Source organism: Mus pahari, chromosome 22 (assembly GCF_900095145.1).
Source record: "Mus pahari chromosome 22, PAHARI_EIJ_v1.1, whole genome shotgun sequence".
Classification (NCBI taxonomy): Eukaryota; Metazoa; Chordata; class Mammalia; order Rodentia; family Muridae; genus Mus; species Mus pahari.
In genome coordinates, this window is record NC_034611.1 from 29,089,981 (window position 1) to 29,109,596 (window position 19,616).

At 39.2% G+C, this 19,616-nt stretch overlaps 1 pseudogene; it reads left to right on the plus strand.

The window, feature by feature from the left end:
• Positions 1-18,823: 18,823 nt before the first annotated feature.
• LOC115063047 lies at positions 18,824-18,937 on the plus strand (annotated as a pseudogene).
• The last annotated feature ends 679 nt before the right edge of the window (positions 18,938-19,616 follow it).

The window sequence follows — 19,616 nt, forward strand, 5'->3', positions numbered from 1 at the left end:
AAATAAGACAGAGGGAAGAGGAAGATATTGACCAATGGGTAAAGAACTCAGTAAGAAAAGTTCTTCTCTACTGCTTGATAAATGAACATTATTAATAAAAATAGATTTATTTATTTATTTATTAAATAGATTTACATTTAAAAATATCTAGGAGAGAATTTTGATATCACCTATAATAGTGATAAATGTTTAAGATGGTATAAATGTTAATAATCTTGATTAAGTCATATTTTATGTATGTGTGTCAAAACATACATAAAATATGACTTAAAACACGATACTTAACAAATTTCTGTATCTGTCACTTAACACAAGCATTTAGGGCGCTTCACTATGACATCACTCAAGCTCTTACTGCCATGGATCCTTTGATATGATACACTGTACCTTCAAACTATAAGCCAAAATATGTTCTTTTTTTCTTAAGTTGCATTTGTGGGTTGGTTTTTTCACAGCAAAGAGAAAAGTTAGCTAATTGTAGGGCCCCTGTCAGGGTGTGGCAGTCACACTCAGCATATGTAAGTTGGAATGTCTTCCTCTAGGTTGACAATGCTGGCCTTTGCTTTGCTCTTCTTCCAGCAGCTGTGTGTAGTAGCCCCTTCCAAGAGGAGGTCATTGATATTATTGCTATCCCTAAATTCACCCCACCAGACAGCATTTTACTCACTCATTCATTATTCTTAAATTAATGATTTTATTATGAACTTGGCTTTATTTTGACCAAGAAGATTAAAATGTCCCTCTACATGTCTTTGCTTTTGGGGCACAAGGATCTGAAAGGTAAGACTGAACTTTTACATTGAGGTTCTGAGTCACTGCGCTCTGTAATTGTGGCGCTATCCTTTGATGATAGCTAGCTGTAATGACTATGCTTAGTATTAGACTATTATATTGGTGATACCAGCCACAAAAGGGGAAAATGATGGAGAGTCACATAATAACTTTATTAACTTTCAAATACATTCCCAAATAATCTATATTTTCTTGGATATTTAACACTGAAGGAAAGCATTGGTGTTTTAGACACCAATGTTGTCTAAAGCTGTTGAGGTGGTATTTTACTGTTATAACTAAATACAGAGATAAAACAATATTGCTGGAGATAGCATTTGTATTTGAAATTGATTACTACTAGGTACTGGTTCTGTCATTATTTCTGAGCTCATGAGTTCTTAATAATATTTATCCATTAAACTGGACAGATTTCTAGTATCTGCATATTTAAACAAAAGCTATAGACTGCTTTATAATTTTTTTAATCAGCCAGCTTACTAATTTGCAATGTCAAAGACCTTAAGAGTACAAAATTTTGTTTTCCATTTGCAAATAGATTCTTGAACACATATGTTTATATAAGTGTAAATAAAATATAACTTTTGAATAAGTTTGTACAAGTTTGACTGAAATGTACTTTACCAAGAATGTACTAATGTTGAAATATGGACAAGCTTATCCTACTTCTTAATTTTGTAAACAAACTTTATTACTTTCATAAACTTCATTATAAATAGCAAACTTTATTACTATGCCCTTTGTGACATGAACTTGCCCTTCATTCTGCCTGACAGAGATAAATAGTTGAGAAAGAAAGCATGAGACGACAAAGCTTATAAACATAACTGTCCTGGCAGGAGTGACCGTTTTCTAAGGAGGGACACTTGGGACTTTCCATTTGGATATCAGACTATGAAGACAGTGGTATGAATTTTACAAGAATTATGCTTGGATAAGGAAAAAGTTGAATTCTGCTATTAGATAGAATGAGAATTTTTATCAGGAATTTTACATGGCTCTGAACACTTATCAAACCACCTTCCGGAAGAGACTGGAGCTGCAGCAACAGTGATGGACAGGAGGACACCTGGACCATTACTGCTTAGCTGTGCATAGCTCTTGCCTTTTATTTAATTTTGGCTGCTTCTTAGGTTCCAAGTGTGGCCACATTAACCAAATCTCTCTCTCTCTCTCTCTCTCTCTCTCTCTCTCTCTCTCTCTTCCTTTTTTTTTAATTGTTCTGTTGAGAAGCTTAGGATTTAGGGATGGTAGAGCCTCAGCCTGGACACTAACGACTCCAGCAACAATTTTGATGGACCAGAGCCAGCAGAGAGAACATTTTTTGCCTATCGCATAGTAAGTTGACCCCAAGTGAGAAGGAAGGGTCCAGTCATCCCCTGCAGGCTCAGAACACACTTTATTGACCTGCTTTCTGCTTCCATTGGGTAGAGCGGAGAAGTGAGCCTTTGGACTGTATATCAGACTCCTGGGAAAGCGTGACCCTTGACATGTTCTCCACAATGCTGGACATCAGGTTTTGACTTTTAGTTCTGGAAGCTCCTTTGAACTACTAGGATTCTGTTTCAATCTTTTTGACAATTGGCTTTCATCCTGGTTTTGCCTTGCAGAGTTTTTCTGAGCTAGTGTCATCATTTTGAACTTCGGGGTCTGTTCTTTCATATGTAGTACGAAACCTTTTCCACTTGAAAACTCAGGAAGGATTTGGAGTTCTGTTGATCTATTTGGGTACCTGTCATATGACAGGAGAGGCTGAGATGTATGTTTTGTTTAGAGATTGGTTGATACCTTGCCGTTCGATTACAACATGTGAGGAAACCCTTGTCATTTTAGGTAGCCTTAAAAAGTATTAAACAGGCACTATTTTGTTGTCCCCTGGGGAGAATTCTAACAAACTGGTCTTTTGAAAACTTGGGGGAGTTTCTATAGAGTCAAGGGGCAAAACCAGGTAAGTTCCAGCAGTGCCTAAAAACAAATGAGCAGAAACTTATGATTGGTTCATTTTTGAATCTCTGTTTATAAATTTACTGTGTAACAAATCATTGTTCAAGTGTCTAACTTAAAGTGAAAATTTTTGTGGTGTGAATTTTAGACTACACTAAAAATATAGAAATGATGGCCTCTGCCACCTATCCCTCTGAGAAAACCATTTACCGAGATTGCGGAAATTCCACAGTAACTCATCAAAAATTAAACTTAAAAAGTGTTACACAGAATTTTATATGAAATGGTTTGGATCAGGCAGTCTCCGATGCCCTAGAAACTGAGATTGAAGAAATTTTTAGTAAAATATTTATAAGAGATAGGTAATCTTTTTCTAAAATAGGTGTTTTAGAAATATAACATCTAAAATACTTTACTAAATGTACAGATTGTTTATTTAACATAATATTCATTGGAGACATAGAATGAGAGTTTTACTAAGGCACAAAATTTTGTATTGGTTGTACGAGAATTTGGATAGGATTTTTTTTTTTCAAAATGAGTTCTGGAAATAAATTAAATAGTATACATTTTTAGTAGTTAACAGATTTTAATAACTGGAGAGTTTCCAACATGTTCAATGTGCCTCTCTAGCTTCTGTGATTCTTGTAAGTTTAACATTAATTTTGTTTTACAATTGCCTGACTGATTTACTTGGAGGAAATTTCTTTTCATGCATTCATTCTGAGTTTTGATGAGCTTTCAGACACCAGTGTTAGAGTTCTTCAACTTTGGAAAAGTTTTTGGCTGTGTCTTGTCAAATGACTGTCTTTCATCCCCCAAAACACACACATACACTCACACACACACACACACACACACACACACACACACACACACAATCTTATGTAACTAGCTGGGCTCAAGCTCAGAAGAAGTTGGGGTGCCGGGAGAGCAAGTGTGTCACATTTTGCTTTGGAGTTCGAGTTTCACATCTAATAGGCCACACACACACACTGTTTGAGGCAGCTCTGTTGCTCTGGCTGAAGTGCTTGCTGTCACTTGAGTTTATGTTAGAATGGCTTTTGATAATTTATTGAGTCTGTTTCATTTTGACTCTCTCCAGTCAGATGTTTATTGTATTTTCATTTCAAACATTATCTTCTCCGATATTATAATTTCCCTTCTGTTTCACTTGCAATGTTTTTTTTTCAATGAAATTCATATTAATCCATTTGTCAATACAATATGTTTCTAAAACTGGTTTTCTAATTCTCTTCAATAAAAACTAATACTTAATTCAACTTTAGTTCTACTTTTTGTATATTTTTTCTTTTGTTACACTTTATTCTCTCTCTCTCTCTCTCTCTCTCTCTCTCTCTCTCTCTCTCTCTCTCTCTCTCTCTCTCTGTGTGTGTGTGTGTGTGTGTGTGTGTGTGAACACGCATTGCAGCAGGTATAGTGGTGTGGCAGCCAGAAATCAACCGCAAGTATCCTTGTCAACCACTCTCTGTGCCTTACCTTTTGAAGTGTGGGTCTCTCACTGGATACAGAGCTGGTTTTGCAATGGCTGATTCTGCTAGGTTAACTAACTGGCAGGGATCTACTGGTCTCTGCCTGAAGAGTGCTGAGGATGCAGCTATGTGCCTGTGTGACCAAGTGTTTTGTGGGTAATTATGATCTGAATTCAGGTAAGGTAGTGAGCACTTTACTGACCGAGCCATCTCTGCAGACCATCTACTGATTTACTTACTTTTTACACACAATGCAATATCATTCATTGTATGTTGACTCTCCTGTTCAAAATCATGGAAGCAAAAGGCATAGTGCACAAAATAGATTTTCTTCTGTCAGATTTGACACTAACATTTTTAGCTGAAGCTTTTGTTCATTTGAGTTTATTCCTGGATTCATAAATGAGAATTTCTAATTTCAGAAGGTTTGATATGTATGTATCATGACACTTTCAAGACCTCTCTCTCTCTCTCTCTCTCTGTCCTCCTCCTCCTCCTCCCAGTCCCTCTGTCCCCTTTTCTCTGTATGTGTGTGTGTGCTTTAGATATATTTGTGAGTTACTAGTGATTATTTCGACCACTATCTTCCTACCTTACCTACTTGGAGAGATCTTACCCCTGACATTTTGATTGGGCCCAACATTCAGTATGTTTTCATGCAGTCAAAATCTTTCTGTAAAAGAGCGTGTATATGAGTGAAGAAACCATGTTGCTCTGGAATGTTCTGGGGATCTAGTCCAACTCTGTCTCTTGGGAGATTTCCTTATGTTTGTAACATCGTTCATTATCTGTCCATACTCCTCAGTCATCAAAGAACCATCAATTTATTTTCTTCTACACATATTCATTCAACTCAAGAGTTTCATTTCCTCTTTAAAAACATTTGAGGCTTAATGGCTTTTTTCAAACGCCATGACTTTTGATCCACCTTTTAAAGTGCATTGTTAAGTACATCGTAGCATCAGTAATAGTGTCAGACCTTGGAGCCTCCCCTCGATATGGATCCCAATTTGGTCCAGTCACTGGACCTCCTTTCCCTCAGGTTCTTCTCCGTTTTTTTGTTCCTGCAGTTCTTTTAGACAGGAACAATTCTGGGTCAGAGGTTTTGACTCTGGGATGGCAACCCCACTCCTCCACTTGATGGCCTGTCTTTCTACTGGAGGTGGACTCTACAGTTCCCTCTCAACACTACAGGGCATTTCATCTAAGGTCCCTCCAACCTTTGGCTCCTGAGGCTCTCAAATCCCAGGTCTCTGGTACTTTCTAGAGAGTCTCCAACCTCCTACCTCCAGAAGTTGCCTTTCTTTCTGCTGTTCCTCAGGGCTTCAGTCTTGTTTCCCCCCTGTTCCCCCCTTCCAATACCTGGTCATGTTTTCCTCTTTCCCCCTCTTTTTTTCCCCTCTCCCACCCAGTTCCCTCCCTCCCTCTGTCCCTCTTCTTTCCAAGTGTGATTGAAGATCCCAGCATCCTCGCCTGGGCCCTGTGACTTGTTAACCTTTTTGAGTTTTGAGGATTGTTTCCATAGTATTCTGTACTTTTTTGGCTAATATCCACTTATTAGCGAATGCATACTATGCCTGTCCTTTTGTGTCTGACTTACCTCATTCTGGATGATATTATCTAGTTCCAATCATTTGCCTGCAAATTTCATTGAGTCATTGTTTTTAATAACTGAGTAGTACTCCATTGTGTAAACTTACCACATTCTCTGTGTCCATTCTTTTGTTGAGGGACATCTGGGTTGTTTCCAGCTTCTGGCTATTATAAATAAGGCTCCTATAAACATAGTGGAACATGTGTCCTTGTATGTTGGAGCCTCTTTTTGGTATATGCCCAGGAGTGGTATAGCTGGGTCTTGAGGAAGAACTATTTCCAATTTTCTCATGAATGCCAGAATGATTTCCAAAGTTGTTTTACCAGCTTGCAGTCCCAACAGCAGTGAAGGAGTGTTCCTCTTTCTCCAAATCTTGCTTTTACCTGCATTTTTGATCTTAGCCACTCTGATTGGTGTGAGGTAGAATCTCAGGGTCGTTTTGATTTGCATTTCCCTGATCACTAAGGACTTTGAACATTTCCTTAAGTGCTTCTCAACCATTCAAGATTCTTCTGTTGTGGATTCTCTGTTTAATTCTGTACCCCATTTTTTGAATGGCTCCCCTCCAAGAGGCTCAACAAGCAGCTGAAAGAGTCAGATGCAGATACTTACACCCAACCAATGGACAGAAGCCGGGGATCTCTGTGGTAGAATTAGGAAAAAGCTAGAAGAAGCTGAGGAGGAGGCCAAGTCCATAGGAAAACCAGCAGTCTCAACTAATCTGAACCCCCAAGATCTCTCAGGCACTGAGCCACCAACCAGACAGCATACACCAACTGATATGAGGCCCCTGACACATACACAGCTCCGGACTGCCTAGTCTGTCTCAAGCAAGGGAAGAGGCACCTAAACCTTGAGACTTGAGGCCCCAGGGAGTGGAGAGGCCTGGTGGGGTGGTAGTGGGGGGACATCCTCTTGGAGAAGGGACAGGAGGTGTGAGATGAGGAACGGTCAGAGGGTGGACCAGGTGGGGAATAATGACTGGACTGTAAAAAAGATTAAAGAATAAAAAAATAAAATAAAATAAGCCATATATTTACAATGTGGAAAAATAAAAATTGATGCTTGATCTGGAAAAATAAATAAAATTCATTAGTATACTGAGAGTACTGTTTTCAGGAGCAATGTCTCCCATATGTGCAGGTATCTGAATACTTACTTTCCAGTTGCTGTCACTGTTATAGGGGGATGATGAACCTTTAGAAAGTATGGCCATGATCAAAAAAGTACGTCACTGGATGGTGATCTTTGAAGGTTTATACCCTTGGTCCATTTCCAGTTCACTCTCCTGTGTGATAAAATGTGATCATCCAGCTTCCTGCTCTGACTGCCTGCTACCATGCTTTTCTCACTTTCTGGAGTCCCGTTCTGGAACAATAATCCCAAATAAACTCTTCCTTCTTTAAGTTGCTTAGGCCATGGTACTTTATCACAGCAACTAAAAAGAAATTGATACAAATATTGGGACCAAAATGTGGAAGTCGGTATAGAAAACCAGAATATGGATTTGGGGGGGGGGGATGGAGGAAGTGGGAGATTTTTGGAACTCTGGACTAGAGATGCCACTGGATGTTGCAAACAGAGCTTTATCAGCCATTCTAGTAGGAGCCCATCAAACAGTGTTGGTAAGAATGTGTATGGTGGAGGCTCAGTTTATGATGTGTCAGAAGGAAACAGTGAACTGATCAGCAACTAGACTAGAGGGTGCTCTATTCTATTCTTGTGGCAAGAATAAAAAGTACTAGAATAAAAAGTATTAGACTGATTTCTCTAAAGGGGGCTTATTATTTTAAGACACATAACGTTGAGAAAGTGAAGGGCTTATTATTGATCTTATGCAGGTATACAATAAAAAAAATGGTAAGTGGGCCAGGAAGAAATACAAAATGTACAGTTTGGAGAGGAAAGGGGCACTGGAAAGTTTCACAGTTCAGCAAAGGCGTTTGCTGAAAGGGACTATATTTGTTAAGGATATTGGTGTTATAAAAGAGAGACCTGTACTCTGCACTGGAATAACATGAACCCTCTGAAGGCAAAACTCTACCCGATTAAGTGTCCACATTTTGAGAGGGAAAATCCTAAGGCGTGTTTTTCTCTTAGAAAGCAATCACTTCAACAAACGAAAGCTAATTAGGTTGAAAAGCTGAGGGTGTGCTCTGAGCTGGCAGTGAATGTGGCAAGGCTTTCCAGGAAGCTACTGACACCAGAGGCAAGCAGGAAAGATGCAAGAGTGAGAGAAGTGTGGATACTTCCTTTTTGATTTCAGGCAGGTGCTAAGGCCAGCCAACATGAAGCAGCTCTAGTGTCACTGGGCAAAAAGCAAAGGCCCCAAGAGGCCATTGTGTGAAGCTGGGGAAATAAAAGCTGGTCGTGAGAGAGATACTCGGATGTTAAAGATGAGAGGCCATGAATCTATCAAGGAAAGCTGAGTTCAAGGAATAGAACCAGTTCAAAAGAAAGCGGTGTGTTGTGGGTCACGAAACCAGAGGGACAGAACCATGCGATGCCTATGAAGCAAAGTCTGAAACACTGAACACGGAGTTACAGGATTTGGTATTGATTCTGGTGTGTTTCGGTCTTTTTATGGTCCAGAATTTTCTCAATACATTCCACTTCTCTCTCTTAGAAGAAAATGTATATTCTGTGGCTTTGTAAATTATATGTTAGAAGGTTGTCTCCTTTTTTGTTTTGTTTTGTGTTGTGTTGTTTCCTTAACTTTACAGGGGGTTAAGAGACCGCCTTGAGTCTCAGAAGAAACTTTGAAATATTGTACAATACTGAGATTGTTGAAGACTATGAAAAATTTTGAAGTTGAACTAAATGCATTTTGCATGCTGGGACAGCCATGGTGTGGAACATAGTGGTTTGAATAAACAATATCCATCCCCTGTAGGCTCATATATTTGAAATGTTGGTGCCCAGTTGGTGATGCCATTTGGGGAGGTTGTAAAACCTTTAAAAAGCACTGCTTTGCTTGAGGAGACATTTTACTGCAGATGGACTTTGAAGGTTTGTAGTTTTACCCCAAGTACACTTTACTCTCTGCTTTCTTGTGGCAAACTGTGATCTAAAGCTCTCCGTCCAGGCATCCTCCAGCCATTCCTTCTTTGTCATTAAGGAGACCCACTCAGGACCACGAATCCCAAAGCTCCTCCTCCCACAAGTTGTTATTGGTCATGGTACTTTATCACAACAACAAAACGTAACACAGAAGGAGACACACCAAATTTAACCCTTAAAATATAGAGCAAAAGGAGAGAGGGGAGAGAGAGAGAGAGAGAGAGAGAGAGAGAGAGAGAGAGAGAGAGAGAGAGAGAGAACCATAACATCCATAACATACCAATAGAGAAGCATTGGGGTGATTTCATGGAAAATGTTGATATATTTATTTAGTATTCTTAAATGTTGGCAGTATTTTTAGTGAAGTACAAGGAAAAAAACAATCCTTCCTCACTAGGAACATATTTTCAGACCTTAAGAACAAACAGTGTCTTTGTTGACTGCACTTCATCTTCGGTGGCAATGATTGCTTTATGCAAATTTATGAGGAAACAGCATCAATAAAATGTGTGTGGTAACATCTGCCTGGAAGTGTTCAGCCAGCGCACTTGTCTCTTGATTTGCGGTGAGTCAGAACATGCATTACATCTCCTGGCTAGGCTAGGGGTTTGAGAACTCTAGTACAGATGGTAGAACATGGAAGACGAGTGTGTGATGTGTGGGTGTGGGTGATGTGTGTGGGGGGGGTGGGTGTGTGGGTGTGTGCATGTGCGCACACATGTTCTGCAGATGCCTGCCATTAGGATGAAAATGTGTGCAAAGAACTTTGAAATATCTGCTTCTTAAACATAACGGTGCTTTGTTAGCCGAGGGTTTTTTTTTTTTTTCATTTTTTTTTTTTTGGTTAGTTTACTCTCTCTCATTCTCTCTCCCTGACTACAGTTCACTCCCCTGTCTTCTCTATCCCTCCCCCCATCCCCTCTCCCCACCCACTCCTCCATTTCCCTTCAGAGGAATGCAGGCTTCACAGGGATATCAACCAAACATGCAAGTTTATGCTTTCACTGGGACTTCTGATGCACAAACACCACTTTAGGGTAAAACTGTCATTTCAGTCAGCTTTCTGAAGCACTTGCAAAGTTCCTAAGATAATCAGAGTAAAAAATTATTATTTCAGCTCAGGTTTGGAGGGTTCAGCCTGTGGACATTTGGACCTGTTATCTTTTGGGCAGTGGTGAGGCAGGTGTCACTGCAAGAAATGCATAGTGGGAATGTACTAAAAGTTTCACTCACAGTGGCGAGGGAGCATGGCGAACACTACATACCTAAGGTCACTTGATGTGAGCCCCACATCTTCAAGTGACCAACCCCTCTGACAGGACTTGACTTCCTAAAGGTTTCAAAACACCACAGGCTGGCAACCAAGCCTTTGTCTCATGTTCCTTTGGGGGAACAATTGTTCTCTGTCCTTAATCCAGTGACAACAATGAGATCCACCTAGAGATACAGTAACAAGGTATGAGGCCAGTGTTTCTCAACCTGTGGGTCATAACCCCTTTGGGGGTCAAATGACCATTTCACAGGAATCTCCTATCAGATATCCTACACATTGGATATTCACATCGTGATTTATAACAGTAGCAAAATTACAGTTGTGAAGAAGCAATGAAAGTAATTTTGTGGCTGGAAGTCACAGCATGAGGAACTCTACTAAAGGGTCTCAGCTTGAGAAAAGGTTGAGAACAACTGGTCTAGGTGGGCAGTGTTATTGCTGGTTTCTAATACCTTAACAAAAGTAATGTTGGTCAAATTCTACCTCAGGGTTGGGGTACACTGATTGACTTCAAATTCCATTACTCGTTTTATTTTACTTAATGAAAAATATAACTTTATTGCTTTAAGTAAAGTTGAAGTTTATTAGAAAAAGGTTTTAAATAGATTTATGCACAGGCTTGAAGGGGAAGAAAGAAACTGAAAAAATACTATATACCTAAGTGCACTCAGGGGCCCAAATTCTTTTTCTTTTCTTTTCTTTTCCTTCTCTTCTCTTCTCTTTTCATTCTTCCTTTCTTTCTTTCTTTCTTTCTTTCTTTCTTTCTTTCTTTCTTTTTTTTTTTTTTAGTATAAAATAAAGTTTATTTGGGGCATGGGGAGTTGAGTAAGTAGAGACAGAGAAAGGCAGAGAGATTTACAGGAGTAGAGGCCAGCCCTGAGCTCTTGGAGAGTGGGGAAGGGGAATGGGGGGGGGGGGGGAAGAAGAAGCAAGAGGACCAAGCCAGAACCCAGAGCAAGAGAGCCAGAGAAACGGCCCAAATTCTTTTTCCCAAATCTTAATTACTTTATAGTTATGTCTGTATAATTCATGTAATCAATAATATACCATAAATACAGATTCCATTTTTAGTGATATTAAGAAAAGATGTAGTGAGATCTTCACTTTACTGAGCTTCATGGTTTCTTGTTTCTAAAATAAACTTTTCTTCTTGAATATAAGATTTAACAAATTTAGCAATTAATAGTTATTCAACAAAACACATTAACAGTGGCTGGTACATTGTGATCTCTATTTTTTTTCTGGGCCACATGATTTCATATTACTTATGACTTAGAATTTGACACATACAGCTGCTTAATTCTGTTTACTACACAGCTCTGCTCAGGTGGCAAATATGTAAAAGAAGAATTATCGCTTTTCTTTTAAGGGTCCGTGTGTTACATTTCTCCAATACCCGGTTCGTAACTTAGGTGCCACTACCATCCGATACAAGACTGTCATCTGAGTTGGCCACCTCCTTTTTTCCACACACTATATTACTGGATATGATCCCTTAACGTACCTGGTAATGTTCTTTCTTCCTCTTCCTCACTCCAGCCCAGTGCAGGCCTCAAATACTAAATCACATCCCCACCTTACCATATAATCTCCTAACAGTCTAGTAATCCTGGAAATTAACTGATTTTTAATACTCATTCCCCAGTGCATCTCTGCAGTTCTCACCCTTCACTTAACAAAATAACTTGTGTTATTGCCTGTGGCAGTTGGTGGTAATGGTGATATTGTTGTTGTTGAGTGTGATGGTAATGATGTGTCCTTAAACGATTCTGAACGCATTCAAAGTAGGAACTGCCTTTCATATTCTCTTTCATCTGTCCTGAGATGCACTGTTCTTTACTTTATAACATCTCGGAAAACAGAATAGGCAATTCACAACCAATGACCATTCAAAATTATTAGAGGATGAATTACAAGATGTTCTTTTCTTCTTTTTTTCCCTTTTATTGGATATTTTCTTTATTTACATTTCAAATGTTATTCCCTTTCTACAGGTTATTCTTATTGAGAATATTTAGTGTGCTTCTGTCTGAAACTGCCTATCTGAATCTTTTTTGTAAATTAAGTGTGTAGTACATCTTTAGGACACAAAGATAATTGAGGATATACTTCAAGTGTTTTGGGTTGGCATGGTTTCCCTGTCTCACTCAGCAGGGGAAGTAGAATAGACATCATGGGCAGCAGGGGGAGGGAGGCTGAGTGGGGGAGGTTGTGGTAATAGAAACAAGAAGAATCACATTGGGGAGGATGGAGGGAGGAGAGTAATGGGCAAGACAACTGGAATAGGGGGCATCTCTAAGGTGAGCTAGAAACCTAGGACAATCGGAACTCCCAGGAATCTATGACATTGACCTTAGCTAAGAGTCCTAGCAATGCAGTATATGGAACCCAAACTGGGTATCTCCTGTAACCAGGTAACAGATGGATTGAAACACCAACCTGGCCAAAAAACATTTGATCTACAACTTGTCCTGCCTACAAGAGGTTCAGGGGTAAAGATTGAGCAGAAATTGAGGGAGTGGCCAACCAATGACTGGCCCAGCTTGAGAAGCTCGCCATGAGAAGGAGCCCACCCCAGACACTGTTAATGAAATTCTGCAATTCTTGCAGACAGCAGCCTCTCACAGTTGTCATCAGACAGGCTTCACCCAGTAACTGATGGAAACAGAGGCAGAAACCAACAGTCAAACATGAGATGGAGCTTGGAGAATCCCAGAGAAGATGGGGAGAAAGGATTGTAGGAGCCAGAGGGGTCAAGGACACTACAAGAAAATCCAAAGAATCAACTAACCTGGGCCCGTAGGGCCTCACAGAGACTGAATTCATAACCAGATAGTCTGTAAGGGGCTAACCTGGGGCCTCTGCCCATAGGTTATAGTTGTGGACTTTGATCTTTGTATGGGATTCCAAACTGGGATATGAGGCTTTCTCTGACTCTGCTGCCTGCTTTGGGGTCCTTTCCTCCTATTGATTGCCTAGTCTTCCCTTAATAGGAGCAGACTGGCCCAGTCTTACTTCTTCTTGATATTTCATGGGTGGTTCGTATCCATGGAAGCTCTGCCATTTTCTTTTTTTTTCTTTTTTCTTTTTTTTTTTTTATTATTTTCCTTATTTACATTACAATTGCTATCCCGAAAGTTCCCTATACCTACCCCACCCCTGCTCCCCTACCCACCCACTCCCACTACTTGGTCCAGGCCTTCCCTTGTGCTGGGTCATATAAAGTTTGCAAGACCAAGGGGCCTCTCTTCCCANTGATGGCNGATTAGGCCATCTTCTGCTACATATGCAGCTAGAGACACAAGCTCAGGGGGTACTGGTTAGTTCATATTGTTGTTCCACCTACAGGGTTGCAGCCCCCTTCAGCTCCTTGGGTACTTTCTCTAGCTCCTCCATTGGGGACCCTGTGTTCCATCCAATAGCTGGCTGTGAGCATCCACTTCAGTGTTTGCCCAGCACTGGCATAGCCTCACAAGAGTCCACAATATCAGGATCCCTTCAGCAGAATCTTGCTGGCATGTGCATTAGTATCTAGGTTTGGTGGCTGATGATGGGATGGATTACCAGATGGGGTAGTCTCTGGATAGTCCATCCTTTCAGACATGTTAGGTTGGTTGGTCCCAGAATTCCCAGAGCACCACCTCAGTGTAGTTCTCTAATAACTCTTTCAGTGCTCTTTGGTTCTTTGCTGGCCAGTTTTCCCACAAGAGATGCTTTGTAGTGGGAAATTCCTTAGGTTACCCCTGTGCAGCATTTTATGGTCTGGCTTCTAACAGCGCAGAGCAGGCAATAGATGCAGGAAGTGACTTAAGCTACTTTGTTTCTTCTTGTTTTAGATTTGCACAGTATTTGTTGTCAAATGTTATCTTCTTGACAGCTCTGATGACAGATTACATCTTACTACTAGTAGGCAGACTTCATAGATGCTCAATCAAAGTGTGCTAAGTAGTGATTAAGCAAATGACTGGAATGATGAATATGTGGCTTCACAATGTTGCATTAATATACTAACATAACCTTATTTGGTCATCAATAATAATTTTGATACAAGATGCCCAAGTTATCTGTGAATCTGCGTTAGCATATTTGAGATTATTAAATAATTTTACGGGAAATGAATGCAAATTCAGAACCAGTAATTCTTCAAACATTTTTATCCACAAGAAGATCGAATAATTTATTATTATAAAATAATAGGCGTTTCTTAGATTGTGTGCTGATGCTAAAGTTCACAAAATCAAACAACTTGGTAATTACCTATCAATGCTTCCTGGTGCAGATCTAATCTAAAAGGTGGTACTTATTAGTTCAATTATTACTCATAAACATAAGACATGATTGACAAGACAAATTTCTAGGCAATAATTCTTTTCTAATGTTGTTAGAAGATCCTAAGGAACCATTTAAGCATGCAAAAAAAAAAATCACCATTTACTGAAAAGGGTCTGCTAAACTTTTGTTGTGACTGAAAATATAAATAGGCATTTTAAACAGATAAATGTGATGATTGTCCAAATTGACATGCCATAGAGATGTCAAAACAAAAGGATTTCCAATCAGCCATTTTATAGACACTCATGAAAAGTAAAAGTCTTAGTTCACATTTCCCTTCATCGCTTGCTCATATTTTAGTTGTTAAATTCACATTTAAACTATACCCATATGTTCTCACTTTAAACTGCAACCATATTTCTCACATCCCTGATGTCCCTCATAGATAAATGACTCCATGTCAAGTTTAACACCTCCTCTTATGCTCATGTTTGACAGAGAATACACTTAAAATCCATGTGGAATGCCAACAGCTTTTGAAATAGAAAAGCACATTCCAATTACTTCCCACTGGGAGGTGGTAAATGAAGGAACAGTGATGCACAGATCCCAGACAGATCTCATTTGGAGTCCTTGCTAAGAAAACCTAAGCTTCATTTAGTGTCTATACTGCAAATCTGGCCTAGAAAGCTGAGGGGATGGTATTTATATATGGAACTAATTTCATAAAGCTGTGGTGAAGTTGTGGTAGGGAGGAGGAGGAGGGGGAGGAGGAGGATGGGGAGGGAGAGGGACAAGGGTAAGAGGAGAGGGAGGGGGGAGGGGGAAGGGGGAAGAAGCAGCAGCCACAAAGCCACTGTAATCCTGCTGAGTGAGATTCCTTGCCTTGAGTGTTCCTTGTTACTTAGCGTCTTTATATCTGTAGCATAGTTATCCTTTATTTAATGGGTAACCTCCATTTATAAGTGAGTACATAACATGTTTGTGTTTCTGGTTCTGAGTTAACACATGCAGGATCTTTACTATTTGCATCCATTTGCTGAATAACAAAACTCCACTATGTAAATGTACCACATTTTCTTTATCCACTCTAGAGTTGAGGGTTATCTAATTGTTTCTAGTTTCTTGTGATTACAAATATCTGCTATAAACATAGTTAAGCATTGTGGTATGATGGAGCATACAACAATAGAAAAAAGAAAAAAAGAAGCATCTTCAACAAATGGTCCTGTTCTAACTGAATGAATGTCTATATGTAGAAGAAAGCAAATAGATCCATATCTAACACCCTGCACAAAAATTGATTTGATTCCTTTGAGAATAGGCCGAGGAGTGGTATAGCCCGGACTTAGGGTAGAACTATTCCAATTATCCTGAAAAGGCACCAAATATATTTTCAAAGTGGTTGTACAAGTTTGCACCCACACTAGCAATGGAGCAGTGTTCCTCTTACTCCACAACCTCACCAGCATTAACTGTCAATTGAGGTTTTGATCTTAGCCACTCTGACAGCATGAGATGGAATCTGAGTCATTTTGATTGACATTTCTCTGATGACTAAAGTTGTTAAATATTTCTTTAAATGCTTCTCAGCCATTAGAGATTCCTCAGTTGAGAATTCCATTTGTTAATTGTTGATCTTAGTGCCTGGGCTATTGGTATTCTATTCAGGAAGTTTTCTTCTGTGCCAATGCACCCATGACTACTCCCCACTTTCTCTTTTATCAGGTTTAGTGTATTTTGTTTTAGGTTGATGTCTTTGATCCAATTGGATTTAATTTTGTGCAGGGTGGATCTATTTGTGTTCTTCTACAGGCAGACATTCATCCAGTTAGAACCATTTGTTGCAGATACTTCCTTTTTCTATTGTATAGTTTTGGCTTCTTTGCCAAAAATCAAGTGTCCATACGTTTGTAGATTTATCTGGGTCTTTGATTTTGTTCCATTGATCAACCTGTCTGAGTTGAATGCCAATAACGTGGTTTTGATTACCATTACTCTGTAGTACAGCCAGAAATCCGGATGGTGATACCTCCAGGAGTTCTTTTATTGTATAGGATTGTTCTAGCTATCCTGGTTTTTTATATTTTTCCATGGGAAATTGAGTATTGTTCTTTCAAGGTCTGTAAAGAATTGTACTGAAATTTTGATAGGAATTGCATTGAATCTATAGATTGCTTTGGTAAGATGTGTTTTCTTAATTATAGTCATTCTGATTAGGCTGAGCTGGAATCCCATTCCAGTTTTGATTCGCATTTCCCTAATGAAGAAGGGTGCTGAACATTTTCATGTTTATTTTATTCTAATTTTTTATAAGATTTTTCTCAAGGTTTTGTAACCTTGATAACCTTTGGGTTGATAGGATTATTTTTAATCCCCTATATCTATTTCTTTGGTTTCTGCCATATATATGCTTCTGAAAGAACTCTGTTGTGTTCATATTTCTATAATAAATATTTAAAAACAAAAATCCCATCTCTGTCGTATATCTGTAGGGAGCTGTGGATGGAAGCATTTTTTATTGCAACCTCAGCAAGAGCCCTAAGCTTTATATCAGTGTAGTGTCTGGACTTCAACCAATTCCCTGAAGTTTTCCAAGAGTAGGTAACGTTTCCTTTTACTTCCTAAGTAAATGTGGCAACTGTTGTATGTTTATTTTCAAATAAGCAACATAAATAGACCCCATGCACACTTATTCTTTAGCTAATCATTCTGGGTACAACAATGTTAAAAACCAAAATATAATATCACAACCAGGAAATATTATGCTGATAAAGTCAAGACATGAAGTGTTTCCATCAACATCAATACATCAACAATGGAGCGTTGTCATTATGTAGCAATAACAACTTCCTGTCCCTTCTACCTGTGTTAACCCTGTTAATCACATGTATTTCTCATATCAACCATTTCCAAAAGTATCTATCATTTTTAACAAGGCTGTCAAAATAATTCAATGAGGAGAAAACTGTCTTCTCAATAAGAGACTGGCAGACAAAATGTCACCATGCAAAATTATGAATTCGGATTTCTTCTGTATTAATTGGGGGTCTCAAGAGGAACAGAATTTATAGAATGAATATATACATAAAATGAAGTATATATATGTCCTTTATATATTATATTAATATATTATATTAATTACTAGTATATGAATATGTTTTAGATATTAATAATATAATAATGTAATATATATATATATATATATATATATATATATATATATATTAAAAGGAGATTTATTAGAGTGGCTTCTAGGTTGTGTTCCAGCTAGTCTGTATTGGAATTCTGATATAAGTAAAAGAATGCTTCAGCAGATGGATGAACATGCCAGCAAAAATGTAGGCAAGCAGGAAAGGAGACAAAAAAGCAAAAGCTTAATTCTTCTATATCCTTTTATGTGGGCTGCCACCAGAACGTGGAGCCAAGATTTGTGATGTGCTATAATTATCCAATCAAGAAAACTCTTTGCAGATGTGAACACCTGCTTAGGTTTTAGTTGATTCCAAATATAATCAAGTTGGCAGCCAAGACTAGACATCACACTTTCCTAGCAACACAATGACCTTGTTTATGTATGAGTCCCAAAGCACACACAACCAAAGAAAACACAGGTAAGATAGACTTTGTCAAAGTTAACATAGGTAAAATGACTCCATATTTAACAACTTCTGCATCTCAAGTCATAGCATAGATAAAGTGCATTTATAACCCATTGAAAAAAAGAAAAATTATTTGTAAACCAATTATCTGCTAATGGCATTCTGGTATCTAGCATCTGTAACACCAGTAATAAAAACTTAGTAATCTAATATACTGAACAAACACTTTTAATAGATGTTTCTCCAAATAATTTACAAATAACCAATCACTTAAAAGTGTTTGATCACAATGACAAGAGGCTCTCTGCATCTTTGTCAGAATTCACTTCAGACAAGGTCTTGTTTTAGTTCCTCTGGTACACATGCAGGGAGCTCTCATTGTCTCATGCCTTCCACTTAGGCCATAACTACTGACAACATTGGCCATCTTTTCTTATAAATCTCCATTGATACAGGTTTTTTTCATAAAGTATCTCTCTAGTATTTTACCCATCTTCTATTTGGAAGATTTGTTTCATGTTGTTTTACAGTGTAGATATTGGTCCTTGATATGGTTCGCAACGCTTTCCTTCCCACCTGCCACTTGTCCATTTATTTTTAAAGGGTGTGTGGCTAAACATAAATCTTTAATTTTAGTAAGTGAGGTTCTATAAATTTAATTCAGTTTTAGGAATTGTGCAAAATTATTTTGGTGCCAAGTCCCTGAAAATACTCTCCAAAGTTTGGGGGTGTGCTTTGCTTTGTTTTGTTTTGTGTTGTGTTCTGTACTGTTCTGTTTTAAATGTAGATTTATTTTGCCCCTAGAGATGTTGCAGGTGTGTGTCAGTAGGTGGAAGAGAGGAGAGAGGCTATGCCTACACTCAGGATTCTGACCCATGGACATCTGAACTATTGGTAGCTTAACATTCTCTGAAAAAAGTAAGCCTGAGACAACCACCAGTCATGCACCAGGAGTCTCAGACAGGAAACTAGCCTGAGACAACCACCAGTCCAGCATCATAGAGGTCTGAACAGGCTTCCAGGGTGGATAGCAAGCTGGAGACTGGAAGAACCCCACCTGGGACTGGGGGTCCTGAGCAAGAGTGAGCCTGAGACAGATGACTCTTACATGGAGCCACTCAGGTGGACATAAACAAAGAGTAAGCCGCTGAGACAACCACCAGACGCGCACCATGGATCCCAGACAGGAAGCCAGCCTGAGATGACCACCAGTTGGGGGCCTTCCAGACCTGGGGGGTGCAGACTATGCCCCAAATGAGCCCTATCTGGTGCCATAAGGCATAAATAGGGCATAGCACTCCAGAGACCATTCCTGGGATGACCTCGGATACTCAGAGACCCTGCATTCCATGAAGACCAAGCAAGTAAGTAGTGAAGTAATGGAGGAGAAAGAAAAATAGAAGGATGTGGACACAATGAAGAGAGGAAGAACTATAGATTCAAAGGTACCAAGGAACAGTGTGATGAGAACAGACAGTGATGCTGCCTGGGGCCATGGTGGGGTCCTGGCCTATGCTGACACCAGGGGCAATGTCTGGGTCCATAGCTCTGAAGCAGCAGGGTTTGTTACCACCAATGTCCAGGCA